This window comes from Papio anubis, chromosome 11 (assembly GCF_008728515.1).
Source record: "Papio anubis isolate 15944 chromosome 11, Panubis1.0, whole genome shotgun sequence".
Taxonomy (NCBI): Eukaryota; Metazoa; Chordata; class Mammalia; order Primates; family Cercopithecidae; genus Papio; species Papio anubis.
Genome location: NC_044986.1, coordinates 89,347,412 through 89,361,289, shown reverse-complemented (window position 1 = coordinate 89,361,289; position 13,878 = coordinate 89,347,412). Strand labels below are relative to the sequence as shown.

General features: G+C 38.3%; 1 long non-coding RNA gene across 14 annotated transcripts in view; it reads right to left on the bottom strand.

Moving 5' to 3' along the window:
• The window catches only part of LOC101018816, an 83,844-nt gene that overhangs the window by 52,450 nt on the left and 17,516 nt on the right, over nt 1-13,878 (bottom strand). For all 14 annotated transcript variants that reach the window (XR_004177029.1, XR_004177028.1, XR_004177030.1 and 11 more), the window contains exon 3: nt 8,681-8,828. This is a non-coding gene — a long non-coding RNA (uncharacterized LOC101018816). The remainder of the gene's footprint in view (nt 1-8,680; nt 8,829-13,878) is intronic.

The window sequence follows — 13,878 nt, the reverse complement described above, 5'->3', positions numbered from 1 at the left end:
CAAAACAAGTCCAGGATCAGATGGATTCACAGCCAAATTCTACCAGAGGTACAAGGAGGAGTTGGTACCATTCCTTCTGAAACTATTCCAATCAATAGAAAAAGAGGGAATCCTCCCTAACTCATTTTATGAGGCTGACGTAATCCTCCCTAACTCATTTTATGAGGCCAACATCATCCTGATACCAAAGCCTGGCAGAGACACAACAAAAAAAGAGAATTTTAGACCAATATCCTTGTAGAACATCGAAGCAAATATCCTCAATAAAATACTGGCAAACTGAATCCAGCAGCACCTCAAAAAGCGTATCCACCGTGACCAAGTGGGCTTCATCCCTGGGATGCAAGGCTGGTTCAATATACACAAATCAATAAACATAATCCAGCATATAAACAGAATCAAATACAAAAACCCACATGATTATCTCAATAGATGTAGAAAAGGCCTTTGACGAAATTCTACAGTGCTTCATGCTAAAAACTCTCAGTAAATTACATATTGATGGGACATATCTCAAAATAATACAAGCTATTTATGACAAACCCACAGCCAATATCATACTGAATGGGCAAAACCCGGAAGTATTCCCTTTGAAAACTGGCACAAGACAGGGATGCCCTCTCTCACCATTCCTATTCAACACAGTGTTGGAAGTTCTGGCCAGGGCAATCAGGCAGGAGAAAGAAAAAAAGGGCATTCGATTAGGAAAAGAGGAAGTCAAATTGTACCTGTTTGCAGAAGACATGATTGTATATTTAGAAAACCCCATCGTCTCAGCCCAGAATCTCCTTGAGTTGATAAGCAACTTCAGCAAAGTCTCGAAACAAAATCAATGTGCAAAAATCACAAGCATTCTTATACACCAATAACAGGCAAACAGAGAGCCAAATCATGAGTGAACTCCCATTCACAATTGTTTCAAAGAGAATACAATACCTAGGAATCCAACTTAGAAGGGATGTAAAGGACCTCTTCAAGGAGAACTACAAATCACTGCTCGATGAAATAAAAGAGGACACAAACAAATGGAAGAACATTCCATGCTCACGGATAGAAAGAATCAATATTGTGAAAATGGCCATACTGCCCAAGGTAATTTATAGATTCAATGCCATCCCCATTAAGCTACCAATGACTTTCTTCACAGAATTGGAAGAAACTACTTTAAAGTTCATATGGAACCAAAAAAGAGCCCGCTTTGCCAAGACAATCCTAAGCCAAAACAACAAAGCTGGAGGCATCACGCTACCTGACTTCAAACTATACTACAGGCTACAGTAACCAAAACAGCATGGTACTGGTACCAAAACAGAGATATAGACCAATGGAACAGAATAGAGCCCTCAGAAATAATACCACACATCTACAATTATCTAGTCTTTGACAAACCTGACAAAAAGAAGAAATGGGGAAAGGATTCCCTATTTAATAAATGGTGCTGGGAAAACTGGCTAGCTATATGTAGAAAGCTGAAACTGGATCCCTTCCTTACACCTTATACAAAAATTAATGCAACGTGGATTAGAGACTTAAATGTTAGACCTAAAACCATAAAAACCCTAGAGCAAAACCTGGGCAATACCATTTAGGACATAGACATGGGCAAGGACTTCATGTCTAAAACACCAAAAGCAATGGCAACAAAAGCCAATATTGACAAATGTGATCTAATGATATTCCCTGGGGAACATCACACACTGGGGCCTGTTGTGGGGTAGGGAGAACAGGGAGGGATAGCATTAGGAGATATACCTAATGTAAATGATGAGTTAATGGGTGCAGCACACCAACATGGCACATGTATACATATGTAACAAACCTGCGCATTGTGCACATGTACCCTAGAACTGAAAGTATAATAACAAACAAACAAACAAACAAATAAATAAATAAACTATGAGGTCCAATATGATAGCCACCAGCTGCATTTAGTTGTTTACATTTACATTAATTAAAATGCCATAAAAAATTATTCCTCCCAGGGTGTTGGGAGGAAAGGGGGAATGAGGAGTCATTGCTTAATGAGTACAGTTTCAGTTTGGGGTGATAAAAATTTTTGGAAATACGTAGTTGTGGTGATTGCACAACATTCTGAATGTAATTAATGCTTCTGAATTTTTATGTTTAAAATGGTTAAAATGGCAAAGCTTATTACATATGCTTTTACCACAATAAAACATTATGACATTAATCATAGAACCAAAACTTTAAAACCATTTTTTAATCGCATACATTTAAGGAGTACAAATGCAATTTTGTTACACGGGTATATTGGGTAAGAGTGAAGTCTGGGCTTTCATTGTGTTTATCACTGGAATAATGTACACTCTATCCAGTGTGCACAATTTCTCATCACCCTTCCCCTTCCTACCCTCTTGCCCTTCTGAGTTTCCAGTGTCTTATCATTTTACACTCTATGTTCATGTGTACACATTATGTATTTCCCATTTTTAAGTGAGAACATGCAGTATTTGATTTTATGTTTCTGAGTTGCAAAACTATAAAACTCTTAGGATAAAAAATAGCAATAAATCTTTATGGCCTTGGGTTTGGCAAGAGTTTCTTAGATATGGCACCAAAAGCACAGTGATAAAAGAAAATGAACTGGGCTTCATCAAAATTGGAAACATTTGTCCTTCAAAGGACATAACAAAGAAAATAAAAGGAAAACCAGAAAAGTGGAGAAAATGTTTGCAAATTATATATTTGATTGGAAATCTGTATCTAAAATTCACAAATAACTTTTACAACTCAACAGTAAGAAGAAAAAAAACTATAAAGTAGGCAAGACATTTAAATAGACATTTTTGTAAAGAAGATATAAAAGTGTCCAACAGGTGCATGAAGAAAAGCCTAATGTCACTAGCCATCAAGAAAATACAACATCAAAACCACAAGGAGGCATCACTTAACACCCAATACAATACCTATAATAAAAAAGGACAAATAATAACAAGTGTTGGTGAGTATGTAGAGAAATTACATCTTTCATATATTTCCAGTTGGAAAGTAAAACAGTACACACTGTGGAAAACTGTGAGGTGGTTACTGAAAGGGTTATGCATAGGTAGCTTTTGACCTAGCAATTCCAATCCTAGGTACATACCCAAGAGAAATGAAACTTATGAATGAAACATACAAAACCTTGTACCTAAATGTTATACCAGCATTATCATAATTATTCATAATAGCCTAAACTAATACATAGCATTTTTCATTATTCACAGTAGCCTGTTCATAACCCAAATGTCCATCAACTGTGAATTGGCAAGCAAAATGTGTTGTATCAATATAATACAAACTTATTAGACAATAAACATTAATGAAGTGCTGCTACAGGCTACAACATGACTGCACCTTGAAAACTCTAAAATAAATGAAGAAGCCTGATACCAAAGGTCACATATTGTATGATTCTATTTCTATTAAATGTCCAGAAATGTTCACATCTATAGAGACAAAAAGCAGAGCAATGGTTTCCAGAGCTACTTGGGGGGAAATAGAGAGTGACTGCTAATGAATATAGGGTTTCTTTTAGGGGTGATAAAAATGTTCTATAACGGATTGTGGTAATGGTTGTAAAATTCTGTGAATATGTTAAAAAAAACCATAGAATTGTACACTTTAAATAGATAAATTGTATGTTACATGTTGTATCTCAATAAAGCTATTGTTAAAATTTTGATTCTTCAGTCACTTTAAATATGCAATAGCCACATGTGGCTAGTTGCTAGCTATTGTATTGGACAACACAGATACAGTACATTTTTATCTTCACAGAAAGTTCTTTCAGAAAATGCAGGGCCAGAGTGTCTATGATGGAGATGGTGAGAAGTGATAGAAGTTGAAATTATTTTGAAGGTGGAAACATGTGCCTTAGCTCTCCACTTGCATTTGCCCTAAGGAAGCCTACAGAAAACTTTGGTTGCATGAAAAATTTAGAAGTTGTGAGAGACTAAGCTGAAAATCAAATTTTGCAGTTATGGTTTAACAAGTTTTTGAGTTTCCTTCTAATACCAATATTTCTAATGCTGGTTGACTCTTGGACTAAAAGAAATTAAACATACAAAACATTTGTGTAAAAAGACAATGTGTTTCATATTTAATGGATGTACACATAATAAACAAAATTATTAGATATTATAAGACATTCCATGTTGAAAAAATATCTTAGATAAGCACTTATATATGACAGGCACATTTTTAAGCACCTTACATATATTAGTGCCTTTAATACTTTAACAAGTATTTGAAACAATGTAATTAAGTGCATATTCCAGATGAGGTACAGAAAAGAGAAGTCAAATATGTCCAAGGTCACCTAGTTAGTGGAAAATAAAACTGTAAATTTTATAAACGAGTTTATATTCATGAACTGGGTTAGAAAAATGGACTCCAAAGACTAAAAAAGACAACTTCAGAGAAAAGAAATTATTAGACTAAGAAGTGCTTGCAGCTGGGCGCGGTGGCTCACGCCTGTAATACCAGCACTTTGGTAGGCTGAGGCGGGTGGATCACAAGGTCAAGAGTTTGAGACCATCCTGGCTAACATGGTGAAACCCGTCTCTACTAAAAATATAAAAAATTAGCTGGGTGTGGTGGTGGGCGCCTGTAGTCCCAGCTACTCGGGAGGCTGAGGCAGGAGAATGGCATGAACCCAGGAGTGGAGCTGGCAGTGAGCTGAGATCGTGCCACTGCACTCTAACCTGGGCAACAGAGCAAGACTCCGTCTAAAAAAAAAAAAAGAAGTGCTTGCTCATTTGAGAAACTGACACCTAACAGAAAATTTGTAGGAGAGAATTGTGGTAGGCAGAAAAATAGATTCAGATGCCAAAATGTCTGCACCACATAAGAAAATACATAAAGTGAACAATTTAATGAAGTAGCAGGAGCCCCTTGAGAATTGATCTTTTATTAAAGTAGATTGTGGCCATTTCATTAGTTCATAGTTTTTTCGTCTTGGCACTGTGGATACTTCTGTTCAGATAATTATTTGTTTGGGGGCTCTTTTGTGCATTGCAAACTGTTTGGCAGCACCCCTAGCCTTTACCCACTAGATTCCAGTGACACCCATCCTAATTGGGACAACCCAAAATATCTCCAGACATTGCCAGATGTCCCCCAGGGGGCAAAAATCAAGTGGCTGAGAACCGCTTTCTCAGGAAAAAGAAAAAGTAGGGGTTGGAAAAAATACAGAAAACACACTCTGAAATGTTTAACATAGGGAGGTCTCTTCCACCCAGTCAGGCTAAGGAGACAACAGGGTGGGAAGTAATCCTCTACACAATTAGGAGAGAGAAGAAGCGTGAGAAATCCAGGCATAGTGTGTACACCTATAGTCTCAGGTATTCAGGAGGCTCAGAAAGGAGGATAACTTGAGCCTAAGAGTTTAAGGACACAGTGAGCTATGGTTGTGCCACTGCACTCCAGCCTGGGTAAGAGAGTCAGCCCCATTCTCTAAAAAATTGTTTTCAAAAGAAAGGATTATAAACAGTGTGAAGCATTAGCACAAAGTGATGCAATTCACAAATCTGGATGGCCTTTACAAGGGACAACTCTTTGATCACTTTAGGACTGAAGTGAATGTTAGCCTATGAAGAGAACACCCACATGGGGAAAGGCCCTTAAGACTATGGAAGAGGATACTTCCAATTTGGCAGAACAGCAGAAACAGATCAATCTAAAGAATGTTTTCTAACTGTAGCTTCTAGAGTTTGACAATGCATTAATTCCTAACTCGTCATGATACTGGCATTCGATAAAATGTTTACTTGTAAGGTAATTTGAGCATTACAATTTAATGAAAAAAGATAAACCTAGTATTATAGTTCATCGTTTTGGAGGAGTAACTCAACATTGCATTTTAGTTTTCAGTTTAAGAAAGAATATCTCTGCCCCAGTCAAAGCCAATGCCATCTGGAAATAGTTTATTCCCTTGGTTACAATTATACCACTCCTGAGACTCTTCCTTGTCATTTTGTTGTCTTCATTTTGGTCATATATCTAAAATGTCAAATAAATTTCAAAAAGTAGAAAAACCCAAACCTGAAGTAGTTGGATTCCCCAAGCCAGCCTTCAGAACAGTATTTATCCACCATCTGTGCAAACCATGGTGACAGCATTATCTCAGAAAAAAGTAGTATGGGAAGTAGACATGGGTATTTGGAGTGACCAGGCAGTTAAGAGGAGAAAGGACCATTTCAGGCAAAAAGGTAATCAGCTTGCGTTTGGCATGGAGGTGAACTTGAGGTGGAAAGGTGACCTGATAAGATGGGATGAGACTACCATGGTGACGTCAGCAGGAGTCAAATACGTGATGCTCTAAAAAGGTCTCTATTAGAGAAATCCATGCAAAGTGCATATGGAGAGGTCTGACCTCACCAAACCTGTGTTCTCCTATCTTAACCAGCAAGGAGCCAAGCTCTTCTTAGCAGATACCCATCATTAGCACACAAAGGCTTAAAGAGCAAGGGAAAAGGTAAGAAGGATAAGCCTGACCATGGCATCAGAACAGCTGGCATTTACTAGAACTAGACTGAGGTCAGTGAGCCATTTGCAAACCCAGGATCAGATCCATTCTTGAGTGAGGGCTGAGCTGAGAGAAAAGGGCATTACCTGTCCCAAAATCCAGGGGATGATTTGCACAAGGAAAAAAAAGTAGAATAAATTTCCCATCTGGTTGGTCTGATAAAATACTGAATAATATTTAGAATACATATGTAACAAACCTGCACGTTATCCACATGTACCCTAGAACTTAAAGTATAATAAAAAAAAAAAAGAAAAAAAAAAGAACATAGATACCAAGAGTGAGTGAGGAATTAGAGCCATTATTGCAATTATTTTGCAATATTAAGGAAGAATGAAGATATATTTGTTGTTCTGGACATGTTGAGTTTTAGATACCAGTGGGATGTCCAAGTTTAATAAACATATCTGGCACGGCAATTCCAAAAAAAAAAAAAGAATAATCTGTGATTGCATGTGATGTAAAACCTAATATTATGACAGTGCTTATTATACACATGAAAAGTGTAATAAAACGAGAGAGATAGAAACCCTGTCCCAGACAGGCAGCACACCCTTTTAGAGGCATTTCAATATTATGGTTCCAGGGTCTACCCGCAGTGAGTCTATTCTTCCAGACTCCTGTGATTCGCAAAACCTGGTTGAGTCCAGGAATCGATACAATGTGGGATTAGCCAATTGAGGTCTGGAAACAGTCTAAGCCAGACTTCTGTGAACAACTGGGAGAAACCACACAGGTCCTCCCTTAGTAGTAGCAGTCCCAAAATGTTGCCTGCAAAAATCTCTTTGAAAATATTTGTGGGAAAATCCACAATTTATAAGAAAAGTATATCTCATTTTCTAACCAGACAAAATGATCAAGGAACTAATTTCACAATATTCCAAAGAGCTAGGTTGATGCCATTTATAAAGGCGGCATCATTTTTGTTTTTATTTTCCATTAAATCTCATTGAAAACATTAAGTCACCATCCAGCTAAACCACAAAATGTATTTGGAATGACTCTGACAAAGGTATAATTTCAAGACAAAGTAATAGCGTAGTTTTCAGAAGAGACAGCGTTAAACAATCATGAAAACAGATGGAATGAATTTTCATGTATGTTTTTGATGCAACAAGAATCAGTGGAGCAGCTGAAGTGAACATCTCAGGCATGTCCTTCACACAGGGCCCAGGAGGGAGAATTAAGTTAGAAGTGGCATCATTGCCTTGACACCAATGCATCTGTCAAGACATTTTGGTCGGAAAGCAGATGCCAAGTTTATCCTGCTTTTCCGCTCTCCACTGTTGCTTCAAGAACTTCCAGCAGCACTGTTTCAGAGCAGCCTGCATTCCAGAACATTAACTGAGCCAGCTCCCTCCCCCATCTCACTCTCTATGAGTCTCTCAAGACTCCAGGGACTCAGAGGAGGTGCACCTCAACTAGTGACGTCTAGACTACGTCAAGAGTGAAGACGTATTCTAAGTTTCTAATTTACAAACATTTAGAACTTAACTTGCTCATACCTATAGTGCCTGTACTAGAATTAAAACTAGTCTTTCTGCTTCCAACACCATGAATTCATGAGTAGAAAATTTATTTTTTCCTCCCATAAAGAGTAGTATAAGTACTAGTATAGTCCTCATAAGTAGCAAAAGTACTAGAGGGTGCTTTATAAAAGGCAGGCCTTATATAAGTGTACATTCATAGGTAGTGCAGCTGAATGAAATACCAGGTTAGTTTTCCTTGGAATACATTCCATCTGACCTTGACCTTTGGCTTTGGTAACACTTCTTGTTCAAGATTTGCCTTTTCTATGTGTAAGTTCCATGAGGTTGGCAATTTCTCTGTTATGCACACTACTGTGTTCAAGAACCCAGGAAGACCCTGGCATAAAGAACATACTCTTTTCTTTGTAAAACATGAGTGAATAATTGAATTTTAAAAGTTGCAGTCTCAGAGAACACTGGCAATCTTGCCCAAATTTAACTTAATGGGAAACCAGGCAAGTCATTAGGATTTGCATAATATGAAACACCCAAGTTTACAGTAATAAGGTATAGGTCAGAAATAGTTTAAGCTAATATGAACCAACAATGCCAGGACCAGAGAGAGGTACCGCTAAGTTTTATTTTATACCTGTGCACTGTTATTTTAGTACATAAAACATACCTGATCTTATAGGAGCACATTCATTTTAAAAGCGTGAAATAGCCTTCTCCAAAAATGTTGAAAGACCCAGTTGTTTAATTCATGCCCATATATAAGCAACCATATGGTATTCTTAAATGATGAGGAATCTGTTTCCATGGTATGGACTCTGGGGAATCAAGAACAAATGTTTTCAGGAGCCATTTTTTAATGGTACGTATATTCTCTTTTCCATCACCTCCCTCTAAAATTTCAACAAGAACAATTTAAAATTAAAACTGATTTTTCATTCTCCTGCCAATAACCACATTACACTTCAAGGAGGGTTGCTCAACTATGCTGACTGGATGCATGATGAGAAAACTTGAATGTGGCCTGACACTGGGGCTCTTAATGGACTTGGGTTCCTGTAAAGGTGACATGCTGGTCTTAACCTCAAATCAGTTTTTAGATCAAAGGCTAGGAGCAACTATGGGAGTATGCATATGGCTGTGATGGTTGAAACAAATTTGATTCCCTGAATTGCTTGAGTGGAAAAATTTATTTTGAAACTTAAAATGAATTCACACAAACTCCATCAGCAAAGGACCACTTTGAAAATCTCCAAAATCACATTAAAATAAGCAAAGTGAAATTATTGGAAGCATTCTAGCAAATGAACAATGTACCCATACATTTTCAAAAATATTTCTTCCAAATAATCATGTTGCTTTGTCCATCATGAACATTACTGATTTATACTTGAGGCTCTCTGCATGGATGGTGGAGAAAATTTTCTGGTAAAATTTCCTGTCTTTGTGACGTGATCCACACAGTATCAAAGGAAGAAATGAAGCCGCTCTCATGACTTTAGTTCTTGGTCAAACAAAACTCATGTGGGGCTCAGGGTGTGGACAGGCATCTAAAGGACAGCTTCAGGCAGCACTTAGGGAAAGGGAAGAAGCCTGAAGGTGTCCCTCTGTTAGACAAGGGTCCCTTGGCTTTGGCAGAACCCCAGTTTGTCTCAAATTGGTGCCATGTTTCTATGCCTTTTTGAGAGTGAGGAGAATGAATTATTTTAAATGACAATTATGCTCTACCCACAGACCACAGGACTCATCACATTGGTAAATAAGCAATATGTACACAATTTTTGACCATCAATTCTGACCTTAGGTAAGCTCCGAGGGCAAGAGAGGCAGGGTCTGCTGTGTTAACATCTATATCCACTGTGCTGTCAGAGTCTCTTACGTCATAGATATGCCACAATCTTGATGAACAAAGAAGCTCCCCTCAAAACATGTTCCCTCCTCTCCAAACACATTCCCATTCTTGAGTTTAATTCTCCCTAAACTCTCCTCTAGAATCTCTGCCAGTAGTTTTCCTTCTACCACTCATGTTAAAAGACACATTTGATTCATTTCCCCAAAATGGTCTGATCATAAGCATTTTTTTAATCTAAATTCTGTTTTGACCCTTCAATGCCCAAGCAATTAAGTCCCAATTTCTTAACCTCACACTTAAAACCTGTATAATTTAGTTTTCAGCTGCCTTCTTAAACGTCCCCATCTTCTACCCTTTAAGTCTTGATCTACTCAGTTTTCCACACCTGCCCTGAATTTCCCCACTTAAGTTTCATTATTAGTTTTGTCACTGCAATGACAGAACTATTAAAGCCCAGATTAAATTTATTTAAAAATTTACAAGTTGTTCTGGGAATTATATAGTTTGATCCTCAGTAGTGATGAAACAACAAAAAATTATGAAAAATGTTATTATAACACAATGGAATATCCTCTATTTTAAATATTTATTTTGGACCATCCCTGATCTCTCTCCAAAAAAAATAAAAAATAAAAAAAAATCAAAGTGCCTGAGATTTCCAGGCATTCTTAGCTCTACTTGTTTATTTCTCACCTAAAACAGCCTTAGAATTCAAATGCTGTAGAAAATGGATTTCTGTAAATAATCCAGTGAAAATGGGTCATATTTTGCCATTAATAGAATCACAGTCAACAAGGAATAATAAAATTAGTCACTTAAGTATCATTAGATATGGGAGACAATAGAAACAATAAGGATCTCTTCTCTTTGTTCCCAGCCTTGAATGTGACTAGGAAGCCTTCCCAGAAGAGGGCAGCTGTGAAGGATGCCCATCAAGAATATCTGGCTCAGAAGCCAAAGCCTCAGAGACTGTTCTCTCACTGAGACCTAGAGAGGTCTCAGTGTTATTTTCACTGACAGTCCAGGAACCACCCTTGCAAGTCATGACCACCAGCATCACGTAGCACTGGGACTGATCTGGGCAATGACCTCTGTCTAAACTTCTGAATCCCCTCTGACAAAGACCCAAGACAGCAGCATGGCCATGCAGCTGTGCTCACATCTCACCCCTGTGCTGGCCAGGAACACATCTATCTTTCCTTTGGGTAGGGTCACCCAACCACGCTGCCACTTTCAGGTGTGATGGGCATCTATGTGACAGACCCCTCTATGTGACAAATTTAACACCCAACTCAGCATCTGCACAGTCTTCTGATAATTACCTAAACCTTTTGTGGTCTCTTTGCTGATTCTCTGTTCCATTAAAAAAAAAAGTGACTCATGTGATCTCTGAGTTCCTATATAGCCAATTTTACTCACTAGTTAAAGAAATATTTTATTTAAAATGACAAACCCAGCAACAGTTAGGCATGCTCCCATCAGGTGTCCACACAGGGCTGCGTGACCACCTAAAAAAAGTCTTTGACAGTGGATCTTGAACTTGGGCCGGGTGGGGGCTGCTGCCCCATTGATCTCAGGAGCTGATGGGGAGAAGCAGGAAGGAGTCAACACACTGGAACTGGAGAATACACCCCATGTGCTGTGAACTCATTGCCAGAGAAGAAATCTCTAACCTACTTGGCTGACTGTGTGTGCTGGGGTGGGAGTCATGGTCTCAGTGCTTTTCAAGTGTTCTCTTTCAAGCTTCAGATATCTCATAGGCAGATGACCAGAATTGAACAGCAGAAGCCAGGGCCTTTTTGAGGTGACAATTCTTTTTGAGGTGACAATTCTGAGATCAACTCTGTTTACCCTTGTGTTGAAGTCTTCAGCATTCTGGGTGATTTTGTAGAGCTTGGGAAACCTGAGCATGCTCTCCTTAGTACAAGACCTCTAGAAGATTTCCAGAGTGAAGGGAGGTATAGCGGTGAAAATAAGTAATTAAGAGTGGCCCTTCCGATTCACATGGCTTCAGTATTCCCTTCTACCAAATGATTATTATTATTTTTTTTTAGTTTTACTTTAAGTTGAGGAGTATGTGTGCAGGCTTGTTACAAAGGTAAATTCATGTCATGGAGGTTTGTTGTACAGATTATTTCATCAGCCAGGTATTAAGCCTAAGTATTCATTAGTTATTTTTTTCTGATACTATTCCTCCTCCCACCCTCTGCCTTCTGCAAAGCCCAGTGAAGGTTGCTCCTCTCTATGTGTCCACTAAAATCTAGCCAAGTACAAACCCTGAGATTCCATGATTCACAACTCCCCAGACGCTCTCCAAAAAAAGAAAATAAATAAAATACAAATTTTTACAATAATAACTATAAGATAAATGCATTGAACACTAAAAGCATCATAAATATTTTACTGGCCATGAAATCTTGTTAAATTAGCAACTACCTTCCTGTGTAAAATGGGGACTGATGTGGAATCACACCACCGTTAGCTGGGCGAAGTGCTGTTTTGTTTTCTGTTTGCACTAGCTAAGGTACAATTTTACAACTTTCCATCTTGATGTTATAATAAAATTTAAGGAATTTTGCTACAAATGAATTATGGGCCAGATACTGTAATAAGCACCAGGAACGTAGAGACTTACAAAGACAAGAATAAAGACGAAACCGGAGCAGGTCCCAGACCTCTAGGAACTCCATCTACTGCAGAAGTCAGGGAGGAAAGTGGGGCAATAGATAGATAGATAGATAGATAGATAGATAGATAGATAGATAGATAGATAGATGGTAGCTAAAACACAGGGCTCTGCAAAACCACCCACCAGGGAGAGACTGGGGAAGAAGAAGAGAAAGGATTCCTGCATCAAAGGGTATCTACTAATATACAAGGTATTGTACTGACAGAATTTGAGAAGATAACAGGGATGTAGGTGAGGAAGCATTCCCATGAGAGAAGCACCTCTTGCAAAACTACAGGGAGTTTACAGGAGGCCATTGTTGGGAACTGAGCTCCTGCACTTGGCCTCAGCAGTCCTGAGCAAGCCAGAATAAAGTCACTCATGCTGAGAGATGCATTGTCAAAACAAACTTTGAAACAGGACCATTTTTTCTTTAATAGGAGATTCACAGCAGTCAGTTTACTTGGGCCCCAGAAGGGACTGAATTTACCTGAGCTAGGATGATAAGGGGGTCCCCTGTGCTTTACCTCTTTAAGAAAAGTCACTTTGAAACCACCAATCGCTTTTTGTTCTGTTTCTGTTTTCTTTAGCCCTTTTCTACCAACAAATCTAAACCCCTCTGCTCAGCTCTTTGAAGAGCACTCATTCTATTTCATAGAATGAGATGTTAACCAATTCCAGAATGGCTAATAACAGCCAATTAGATTTTTAGTTGTTGTAATTTTGTCTTTTGACAGAGGAATGCTGTAGGAACTCCTGGCCTCAAGTGATCCACCCACGTCGGCCTCCCAAAGAGCTAAAATCACAGGTGTGAGCTACTGTGCCTGGCCTCTGGGGACATTTATTAACTTAAGCAATGTCTGGAGACATTTTTTAATATCACTGAGGGAAGAGGACTATGATGATGAGGTGCTATCAGCCTCTAGTGGGGAGGATCTGGTAAGCATCCTACAATGTACAAGGGAACACCATTTACAAAGAATCATCCCATCCAACATGTTGACAATTCTAAGATAGGAAAATCCTTGTCTAGAACCATCCCTAATGCTTCTATATCTTCCACTCATTTCTGAAAAGAGCCTGGTAAACAGATCTACCACAAGCACTAAAGCTAGCTCTTAGAAACAATAAGCCTGTGACTACATAGCCTGACCAAAGTGGGAGAATTGCTTGAACATTGACAGTCTCACGCATAAGCTATGAAAATGCCTAGTGTTTTTAAGAATTAAAAGAAAATTAAAATATGAAGAAACAGTTTGCTAAGGATAATGGCAGGGTGTACATGGAATTAAAGCATTGAAAATTCTCTTTATTATCATCGTATTAAAAAAGAGATTTAAAAAGAGTC